This window comes from Drosophila busckii, chromosome 2L (genome assembly GCF_011750605.1).
Source record: "Drosophila busckii strain San Diego stock center, stock number 13000-0081.31 chromosome 2L, ASM1175060v1, whole genome shotgun sequence".
Taxonomy (NCBI): domain Eukaryota; kingdom Metazoa; phylum Arthropoda; class Insecta; order Diptera; family Drosophilidae; genus Drosophila; species Drosophila busckii.
Window position 1 is genome coordinate 495,109 of NC_046604.1, and position 11,152 is coordinate 506,260.

Sequence of the window (11,152 nt, forward strand, 5' to 3'; positions counted from 1 at the left end):
GGTTTCAATTAAATTAAATTTTTAAATATGAGCTTACATATACATATTTATATTTCTTTCATAAATAGAATGTTATGTATTGATTTTTATATATTCGAAATATTTAACAATTTCTGTCAGTGCCTGATTTATAGCAAATATTTGGCAAAAATCCTTTTTGCCCAACTCCTGCATAGTTGACAACAACAAATGCCGCTCATTTCCGTTGCGTCTTAGGCGCACGTGCCCGGACGTGCAACACGCTGCTGGGGCACGCAGCAGGCAACTAATAAAACTGCAGTGAAATTTTGCACAGATTTGTCAAAGATTTGAGCCAAAGTAACAAGACTTAAGGGCCACTTAATGCCCAAAGAGTGGGAGAGTGGAAGAGTGAGAGAGCGAGAGCGAGAGCGACTTGCTGTCAATGCGAGTTGATGAGGCGCATTTGTAGTGGGTGTTAACGATGGCGACGACGACGACTGTCAGTCGACGGTCAGCAGCACTTGATGGCAGTGGCAGTGGCTGGGGCATCATTAAAATAAATTAAATGCGCACTATTGTGGGCGTGTCCAATGGCTGGAAAGGTGTCAACCTGGCTGAGTTATAAACCCCCAGTGGCAGTTGCGCCGCCGTCGTCGCATAAACAAAGGCATTAGATGTGTGTCCAGTGTGCAGGCGACGCCGCAAAGTTGATTGCTGTCGGCCATAAAGTTGGCGCTGGCGACTCGCCGTTGCATCCGCATCCTGTTTTGGGGCACTGGCGCCAAAGGCTTTTGAAGTGACTGCAGCTTCGTTAGACACGCAGGCGTTGATGGACATCTCGCTGCGGCCAGTTGACCAGCAGTTGACCAACTAACAAAATTGTCAAAGCGCTGGACGAGCGGCGCAGCTGGCGAAGTGGGGGCCACAGGGTGGGGTTGGTTGGTTGCTAGACTGGCGTCAAATGGTGCTTAGCGGCACCCACTCTTGTAGGCCGGCGCGCTCTTGGCTCTGGCTCATTTGCATGGAAATGTGCGCGGGTGTTGGCCCAGGCAACAGACAATGCGGCAAATCCATTGTCTTTTTGGCCTGGCCTGGCGAAATATGCAAAGCTTAAATTTATGAGAAATTAAAGTAAATTTATTGCTTTGCCATTCTTGCTTCCTCTCGCTCGCTCGCTCTCGCGCTCTCTACGCCTGTCCCTTGGCTGATTGTGTGATCGATGGCACTCATATGCATATGTGTGTGTGTGTGTGTGTGTGTGTGTTGGTGCTTTGATAACTTTCTCCCAATTGCATAGAGCGAGCCACAATCATGGCTATAACCCTTGCCAATTGGTTTTGCGTTTGCCATAAATGATTTATATGTAAAGTAGAGTTTATGTTTTCATCAGCCAAAATGCTTAATCCATATTATTGCCTAAGCCTCTTCTTGACTTTCTCTCTGCTTGCGCCCTCTAGCGCTTAAATGTCAAATGCGTAGCTTATACAAAATGCCAAGGATGCAAGTCCATTGCGTCTGCGTTTGGCCAGCTGTCAGTTGGCGTTGGCCAAATGAAATTAGGTAATAAGCTGGCCATATCAGGCAACGGGCAACGGGCAACGGGCAACGCGCAACGAGCAACTCACTTTTCATTTCCAAATGGCAATGGCAAGTGCGCCACACACACACACACAGGCAACAGTCACAGCCACAGCAGCTTGGCCGGCTTGCAGTCTGAGAGTTGCAGTTATAATTTATAAGCCTGTGTGTGCAACCATAAAAGTCCTGGTCTTGGCGGCAGCGGCGGCCTGCAGGCGGCACTGTCAGTTCGACTGTCAATTGAGCGCAACACTTTGAGGCAGCAACAAAAAGCGCAAACAAAGCCACAGATCGGACATGCGGACACTAAAATGAATTGAAACTAATATGCCAAAGTGAGTGGAGCAGCTTGGAGCCACCACATTGCTGACAATGGCGCACCATGGATTCTAAAGACAGCGCCACGGGGCCAAAACAATAACAAAAACCAGAAACTGTAACTCAAAACTGCAGCAGGCGAAAGGACAATGGACTGCAGTCAACTATGTGCATGATTACCTAATGCCTAAAGCGTTGCTGCTGAATTGTTGTTGCAACAGTTGCTGCTGCTGCTGCTGCTGTGACCACATGGATTAATTATTATCACTGCACTGATTTATGGCCGCGCGATATAAATCATTTAAAATATATGTTGCATATGCATATGCCAACTAAACAAAGGTGTCACAATTGCCAACAGGCATAAATTAATTAAAAATCAATTAACAACAAAACAGTTGAACACACTCAGCCAGCCAGGCAGGCAAGCAAATAAAATGCCATTAAATGCAATGCTTTGAATTATTGTCAACGTGCCAATTGGCAAATGCTTGCCAATTGCCATAACCAATGGCTAATGCCATGGCGACATTTATCGACAACAAATTATTGTTATTAATTATGCCAACCTGTGTGTGTGGCTGTGGAGAAAGAAAATTGAAGTCGCTGAGTGCAGTACTCTAAGTTTAGTTAGGGACTATCTTACAAATTAATAAAATAAAAAACAGTTGAACTGAATCGAAGTGTTTAATATATTTAAATTTTAAAAGAACAATTGTTATAAATATAAAATATAATAATTTTTTAAAAATTTTTTTCAGCTTCAAAGTGAAATCTATGCTGACTGCTTAATATGTAAGTCATTGAAAAATTTAAAACAAATTGTTATTTGATCTATTTCATTTATGTTTATGGTTCAAAGTGAAATCCATGCTGACTGCTTAATATGTAAGTCATTGAAAAATTTAAAACAAATTAAAATTTGATCTATTTCATTTATGTTTCACCAACTACCTAAGCAATTGAGCATACCCTGCTTTAGTTAGTGCATTTAAAAATTATGCGCTCAACAGTTGGGAACGGCAGGTGAACTAGAAATATGTTTTACTATAACTTTGCATACTCTCGTAATCGTAATCGTATTTATGAAGTGGTTCAACAAAAATTAAAGTGCATTGCTGTGTATGGCAATGGCTCATAAAAAAATCTACGATTACTCTATATCTCAGTAGTATATTATTTGCATGCAGAGCGAACTGAACTGATTTTTTTTGTATTTTATTAATTAGCTGCATTGCTAAGAGCTGTAGCTTGGCTCGCAAATAATTTCGGTGCTGCATACAAGCAGCTGTTGAGGTGTTAATTGCACAGTGGGTAGTGCAGCAGCCGCCGCAGCAGCAGCAACTAAATCAAAAATATATTTGCACTATTTGGCCGGCGGTTGTTGTTGGCCAGTTCGTATCGATTGAAAGTGTGAAATTGCTAAGCAATTTTGATTGGGGTTTTTATGATTTCTATTGAGCGCTTTATATATTTTAGCAGCACATTGCATTTGACCAAATTGTGTTGCAAGCGAAGGAGGGGGTAGACTTATGATTTGTCTGTGTGTTGATTAGCAGAAGGTGTGGTCCCAATGATTGGCCAAGTTAACGTATGGCTTAAGTGAGATTAGCAGGCTAACAACTGAACTGAATATGCCATAAAATTCGTGATGCGAGCTTAATTAACATTGCATAACCGCCAAGCATTTCAAATTGCACATATCAGTTTGCAAATCAATAACAGCGACTGGGAAAACAAATTCTTTGTGGCTCAAATATGCACCAAGTTTTTTGATTTCTTTTTTTTTGGCATTGACCACCAACCAAAAAGGTTAAGCGCATGCAAATGCCCGAACAAACATTTAGCGACATCATTAAAATGCCGCACATTTGGTCGCTTTGTCTTTTGGCCAAATTAATTCATTTTAATAAATCGAATAGCTAAATTGTAATGCCAGAGCGCTCGCCTAACCGTGAATTCTTCCGCATTACATATGCCCAAATGGCCAAATAGTTTAACCGAACTAAGCACATGGCTTGCATCCCCATATCGGTTGCTTCTCTCTCTCTCTCTCTCTCTTGGTTACAGATTTATGTTAATTTGGAGCATGATATACACGGCACGGGCCATACAGAAGGTCAAAGTGAATCACGCTCGTGTACATGACCATTCGTAGTTAGGATTGGCAGCTACTGTTTCGTATTCGTGCAATGGCATGTGAAATTAATTTCGCCAAATAAACAACAACAACAACAAAAAGCATCTCGCTCTCGCTCACAACTATGCACCTGGCTGCCAATTAGCGTAAAATATTAAAGATTCATTTGGCTTTAAATACTTGGGCTGGCAATAAAAATTGCAATTTTCATAATTGCTGCAACAACACACACAGATGGTGCCAGAAATGTCGCCTAATTGGCTAGCGAGCGAGCTAAAAGAAAATAAAATCCAAAATTGCGATAAGCCTGTGCGAGAGAAGTCCTTACAGCTGCAGCAGGCTGTAGGCTTCTAACGGACTGCAGAACAATGGCAGTGCAGATTCTTTTTGGCAGGTTTAAGCTGTTGCCTGCGCAACTGCAACTGCAACAGTTGCTGCTGCTGTTGCTGCTGTGACAAAAGTTTTGCGCCAAGCCGAGCCACTATATCATTTATCAGATGTAAGTAAGTCCCATGACCGTTTTGGTTTTTAGCATTGGCATTGCCAATGGATTTCGGAATACTCTAAGCCAAGTTGCAGTACATTTGCTTACAGAGTGAACAGCACAATGCTAACAAATTGTTAATAAACAATATGCCGTATGGCTTTTAATGGCTTTTAAAGAAAATATTGCCATTATTTTAATTAACAGCGTTTAGTGTCTTAATATATTGCAAACTTGCAACATTCTTTCTCTTCTCTCTCTCTCCTTATTAAGTATACAAATAATTTAAATACAATTATTGTGCTTAAAATAAAAGAAAATAATCTAAAAACAAGCTGCTTTATAATTGTTATCAATTTACAATGCATAAAAAACAAACAGCATTGCAATTACATTATTAGTTAGATTTTAAGAAAAAATAATCTAATGAGTATAATAAGTAAATAATATTTAAATGTTTTGAAATGTAATCAGCTTGATACACGTATCAAATAACATAGTTAAGCTCCAGTTTATAAATAACTCTTACTAACTAATTTAACTAATATAAAAGTGCATTTAAGTTTCCACTTAACAATAGAGCTGCAGCACAGTTAATATTTTTTATTTTAGCTGCAGCTACTCTTTTATTATTATTGTTAGTATAGTGTTAACATGAGCTTTTATTACAGTCTGTTGTATGTGTGTGTGTTAGCTGAGGACGCTGCCAAGTTGTTTATAGTTTATTTACCGCTAATAATGGTCATTTGAGTTGATATGGCTCGAGTTTTGTTTGTTTTTTCTTTCATTTTATTTGCACGCTGATGATGGCGTGGCTCTGATAACGCGCTGAGTCGCTCAGCCGACCTACGGCATTTATGCCTGGTTATGGTATAACAATTTTTTGATTTCATTTGTTAGCAAAATACTTGAAATGTGTTAAACGCGAGTTTTGAATTTGTTCGACAATTTGCTGCTTAATTGACAAAACATACTGACGGCGCGACAGACTGACTGACCAACAACCAGCGGCGTTTTTCTTGTTTTGCTGCAGCAGACACTTGGCTTAAATCGCAGTACGTGCCATGCTGTCTTGGCTATAACTAATAAAAATCATATATGCAACAAATAGCGGCACTCACACAACTCACAGCGCAGCGCAGACCCCAATGAGTCACCCAATGCATGCCAGACAGCTGCGCAGACACAGACTAAGCGCCCCAGTTTGGCCAACAGCAGCAGCACCAGCAGCAGCGGAGTCTGGGCGTGTTGGTGTTGGTGCAACTTTTATGCAAACTAAATAAATACATTAAAAAAATATTGCCAGCAACACGCGAGCTTTTATTTACTACATATGCATTAAATATTTAATATTGATTGCCTGGAACGCATCGCGAGCAGTTGCAACAGTTGCGATTGCAACCATCACCGCAGCAAGGCGTTGGTCGCTCCATTCTGCCACGCAGCTTAACACTGCATATTTTTTTATTCCATGATAGTGCACGCATCTTTTTTCTTACAGACTGCAGTATGATAAACTGCAGTGCCGTCAATTTACAGAGAGCTGCTGTTTGCCATAAATGCAGCAAAAGCAACCAACATTTTATAAACAACTATGTTAGCTTGTTGCTTTTATTTTTTAGTTATGCATTACATATTTAATTTAGTCTCTATTTACTATAACTTTCACATGATCGACATCAGCTCCCTGGCGTGCGAGAAAATCACGCTGCACTCGATCATTGTATTGCGCGCATTTGGAGCAGTTGCAACAGTTTTTATCACAACCATCACCGCAACATGGCGTTGGGCGCTCCGCATTGCCACACAGCTTAACTCTGCATATTTTTTTATTATATGACATCTCATTGGCACCAGAGAATTGCAAGCAACTTCTAGTTACAGCTTGAAGTATGGTAAACTGCAGTCTCGTTGATTTACAGCATTTAGCATCTGTTTGCATTAAACGCAGCCAAAGCAATTGACATAGCAACAAACAAAACTTTACTGGCATATAGCGCATTTTGTATAAAACTAAATAATTATTTGAGTTTGTTTTAAGTGCAACGAATAGCGCGAATGGAATTAAATTGCATTGCATCGCTTTTGTTACGCTTTTAAAATAAAAACTATGCAAACAAATAATAATATAAATAATTTTTTAATTGACGTACATACAAAGAAAATATTAAATATTTATTTATTTTATTTATGCACATTTATATAATTTTATATGAATTTATTTATGTATTTTTTCATTATTTTCTTGCTTGCATTGCTTGCAATCAAATGGAAAACAAATGTTTTTAGATATATCTAATTTGCATGTAGCGTCAGTGATCATTAGCCTAATGCTGCAGCGGGCGCACATATTTCAGCCCCTACTAGTGGTGGGGGCTGGTGCAGTTGGGCAGTAAAAATTGGGCCTATTAATTTATGACATAATAATTCTCAAAGCGCAAACAAAGCCGCTCATAAAAAGCAATGCAAGGCACAGACAATGGACCGCATTATGCACCTACAACGAGCATACGACACACACATAACGGTAAAGGCATATAACATAGATAAACGCGCATGTTCCGGGCGCCAGCTGTGGAGCAGGAGGAGGGAACAGCAGCTTGATTGCAATTGCAAATCAGCGCGACAAAAGTTGCAAAGTCCACACACACACACACCGCTGACAATGCTTAGGGCAGCTGAGTGTTTTGCTTGGACAGCGGGGGGAGGAGGTGCAGCTTGTGGGGGGCAAGTGTTGCAGCTGTCAGAGATTGCCACCGTCGCATGGTGCAAGAATAAAATGAGACTTTGGCCAGGCTAAATTATTTAATATCACATTATCTGGCATCATAATTATACCCACTGTGCGGAGCTGAGAGTGCGAGTGTGTGTGACTCACACAGATGCAGACACGAGCCAATGTGGCAACTATGAAAAATCACTTGCAATTTGGTTTATCAATTTGTGAAAATTATAAAAAATATGCATACGTTGAATATTTTGGCGAAATCATTTGTAATGCGACTTGTGTGTCGCCCACGCGCAACTTGCAACTTGTGTTTGCGCTGATGTGGCAACGCTGCAGACTACCCACATCAACTGCGGGGGCGACTCACGTATATATAGCAGGCGCCAAAATGGCAAAAACAACAAACGAAGTTGGCAATAAAAATTACAAAACAAAAGCAATAACAATTAAGCATTAAAGTTGAACAGCATTTATTATAGCGTATGCTAGCTTCGTCTATAGCTGACTGCGTTACACTTGACGCTTAAATGGCATTAAATATATATATATATAGCATTTAGCTGGCTGATGTGCATAAAATGCGTCGTGAGTCAAGTTTAGTATTTCTAGCTTCTCAAGAAGCCAACACTGTTTCGCTCTCGCGCTCTCTCTCTCCCTATCTCTTTCTTTCACACAGCGCGTAGCAGCATTTCTTAGGACAACAAACAAACAGACAACAAATATTCGTGATTCCTGATAAGCATCATTTGTTTCTGGCCGCTGCTGTTCTGAAAGGCTCCGCATGCTGAATGCGGCAAGAGCTAATCAAAAACGCGTTGCAAGCAGCAAGCAGCAAGCAGCAACTTCGGGCTGGCCACTAAAAATCGAAGCCGCCACATGAAACGTTCCAAAGCCAAGTTCAATTGCCAAAACAAATTCGCGTGAATGAGCCAACAACAAGCAACAACAACAACAAAATGTTCAAGTCTCTGCTGCTGCTGCTGCTGTTGGTATTTTTTGGAGCTTAGCAGGCAAATTTAGAAAAAACGAAGCAAACATTAACCGTTTTGTACGTTTCGTTTTGTTGCTGTTGCAGTCGCCGTGTGACTTATGTGCGACATTAGCGCGACGTTCTTTGCTTAATTACGTAAAGTTTTTCGGCAGCAGCAGCCGCCTTCGTTGCCACGCACTGCGCCCTCTTCGCTTAGCTCTTGGCGTTGTTTGCTGTTTTGTTTGCTGTGTAACAACAAGTTCGTGTCTTAAGTCTTTCGTTTTCCTTGCTTGTCGTTGGCCGTTTGCCTGTGTTATGTTCTTGCAACAGGTTGTAAGTTGAAATTAAAGAATTTGTTATGTTGATTTGTCTCTCGACTTGTCCTCTTGCCACTGGGGTGGCCACAACAGCAGCAGCAGCAACACAACAACAGCAACAGCAACATATCTAACAGGATTTGCCAAACAATTGCTGTCCAGCTAAAACACAAATATATAGCAAGCTCCAGAACAATTCTCACGCTCCATTAATATATCATTAATCTACGCACAAGTGTGTGCCGGCAGCAACGAGAAAGTCGCGCCTCAGTTTTGTTTCTGTTGTTTACTAATTTCAATATGCTTGCTGTACTTCAAAGCTACGCACCGACAACACTTGTTCAACGCTCGCAACAACTGTGGCCAAAAGCTATTGACAAATTATTGCAGCCCCACTGCTTAAAGCTAATTAAAAAATTGTTTTGTGTTTTTTGCTGCTGCAGCAGCGGTAAAGAAATATCAAACAATTTATTTCCATTTGGCTGTAGCCGGCGATTAGCAATTTTTCATGTAAATGTGGTAGCTAGCTCAGGCAATTGTTGTTGTTGCTGGCATTTACAACATAATCTAAATGAGGCATATAGAGCTTGGGCGCCCCATTATTCATAAGCAGCTAAGCGCTGGCCCAAGCCGTGAAATGATCAGAAATGAGCGAGCGCCTATGACTTAATAGGCCGTAAGTCTATGCTGTTGTTGTTGTTGTTGCTGTTGCTGGTTGGCCACCCAAGTCCGGCTTGGCTTAGACACAACTGTGAAGTCAATAAAGGCGCCGTTGGTGGTCAGCTTCAAAAAATGTTGCCAACTGAGGACTGCGCCGCTGCCAGTCGACAACTGACTTACTGAGTTGGACGCTACAAATGTTGCTGCTGCTGCTGCTGCTGCGACTGCGAGTGCAACCGTTGCTATTGCTGCTGCTGAGCTTGGCAACAGAAAAGATCATTAAGGTGGCATATAACATGGCACTAAAGACACACACAGACACTTGCCGCACTGCCTGTCCAAAGTACCTGTTTCGCCAGCAGCAGCAGCAGCCAAAAGCGCCGCATTGCTGTTAAGTACAGTGAAAATGGCCTAAGTGCTGCCAATGAATTAATAGCTAATTTACAATTGTTTAAGCAATAATTAACATATATTTTTGTTAAACTATTTACAATCTTTTGAAAAGATCAGCACAGCAAGAGAAGTGCAAGCTATAAGTGAAATACAATAATGATAAACTTTTGTACATTTGAGTTGCAAATTAATTTAAATTGTTTAGCTTTAGAGTTGCTCTTTTATATGTTTGTTATAACTTTTATCAATATTTTCTTTGCTTTAATTTTAATAATTAAATTCAAACTTAATTGCCTTTAGCCAGTGGCTGCTGTAGCAGCTAGTTAGCGCAGTTTGCAGTTAGAGTTGCTGCTGTTGCTGACACTTTTGATTGAATTCCCAGCTGCGTGCGTTTGGCCACCGCCATCGCGCCACTCTATCGATTGTAATCAACGCGCCGCGATCAATCAGCTAACTTCAGCGCTGGACGCCACACAGCAGCAGCAGCTACTTGGCAGCAACTTGGAAGTTGGAATCAATCCATCAAACGTATCAATCATGATGACAGCCCAGGGACCACAGTCCACACACACACACACACAGCCTCCTGTGGCAGGTAGCTTTTCTAACATGAGTCTGCGCAATGCGCTCTGCTCTGCTCTGCTCACTTGCGCAGTCTCCACGCGCGCGTTGCGCCCATTAAATTTGAATAAGCTTAGTTGTCTGTCTGTTGCTGCTGTTGTTGTTGTCTTATTTTGCGCTAGCCATCGTTGCAACTGTCGCAACACTGCTGAGGCTTGCGTGCCACAGGCAGCAGCAGCAGCAGCAGCATCCAGAGAGGCAACTGATTTGAAATTCTAAAGTGATTTTGATTACTCCGAGGTGTTGATGTTTTGACTTGTACGTTGATTAGATAGTTGAAGGCTTGTTAGATGCATGTCAAGCGGCCGCCTTGCCCGTTGCGGCTGCTGGCAATGTTGATTATAATTTAATTATAAACAATCTGTAACAAGTTAATGGCCATGGACATGGCCACGTCCACTTGGCTGCTGCATAATTTAGCAGGCAGGTGTGAAATGGCTTCATTAGCTTTAGACGCCTGAGATGCTGCCGCATGACTAATAATAGTCCAGGCCTCAGCTGTCAAGACGCCAGTGGCAGCCAAATGAAAGTTGCAACTGACTGGGTGAGTGACTGGCTCGCAGCCAATTCAAATTGCCAGAACTCAAATGTAGACTTGCACTAATGATAATAAGTATGCCCTCAGACTGAGGCAGCAGCAAATTGGCTGCATTTTCTTTCGGTCTCTCATGTGTGAACCATTAACCTCTTCAATTAGTTAAACTTTATGGCTTGTTGGCATTGATTTATGTGCTAGCTTATCAGTGCCTAGCATGCAAGATAAGCTTATCGTTCTTTTGGGGTGGTCCAGCAGCATGCATCATGTCATGGTCAAGCTGTTGCTTGTTTACTTTCCAACTGTTGATGGCTTGAGCTATTTTATATAGCGCTTGGCACTTATGCTAATGTGCTGGCTTTTGTTTATTTATTATATACAACAATATGTCAACAAATTGCTTTTTATGCTTCTATTGCGAACCTATTTAGAACGGAAGAGTTCCAT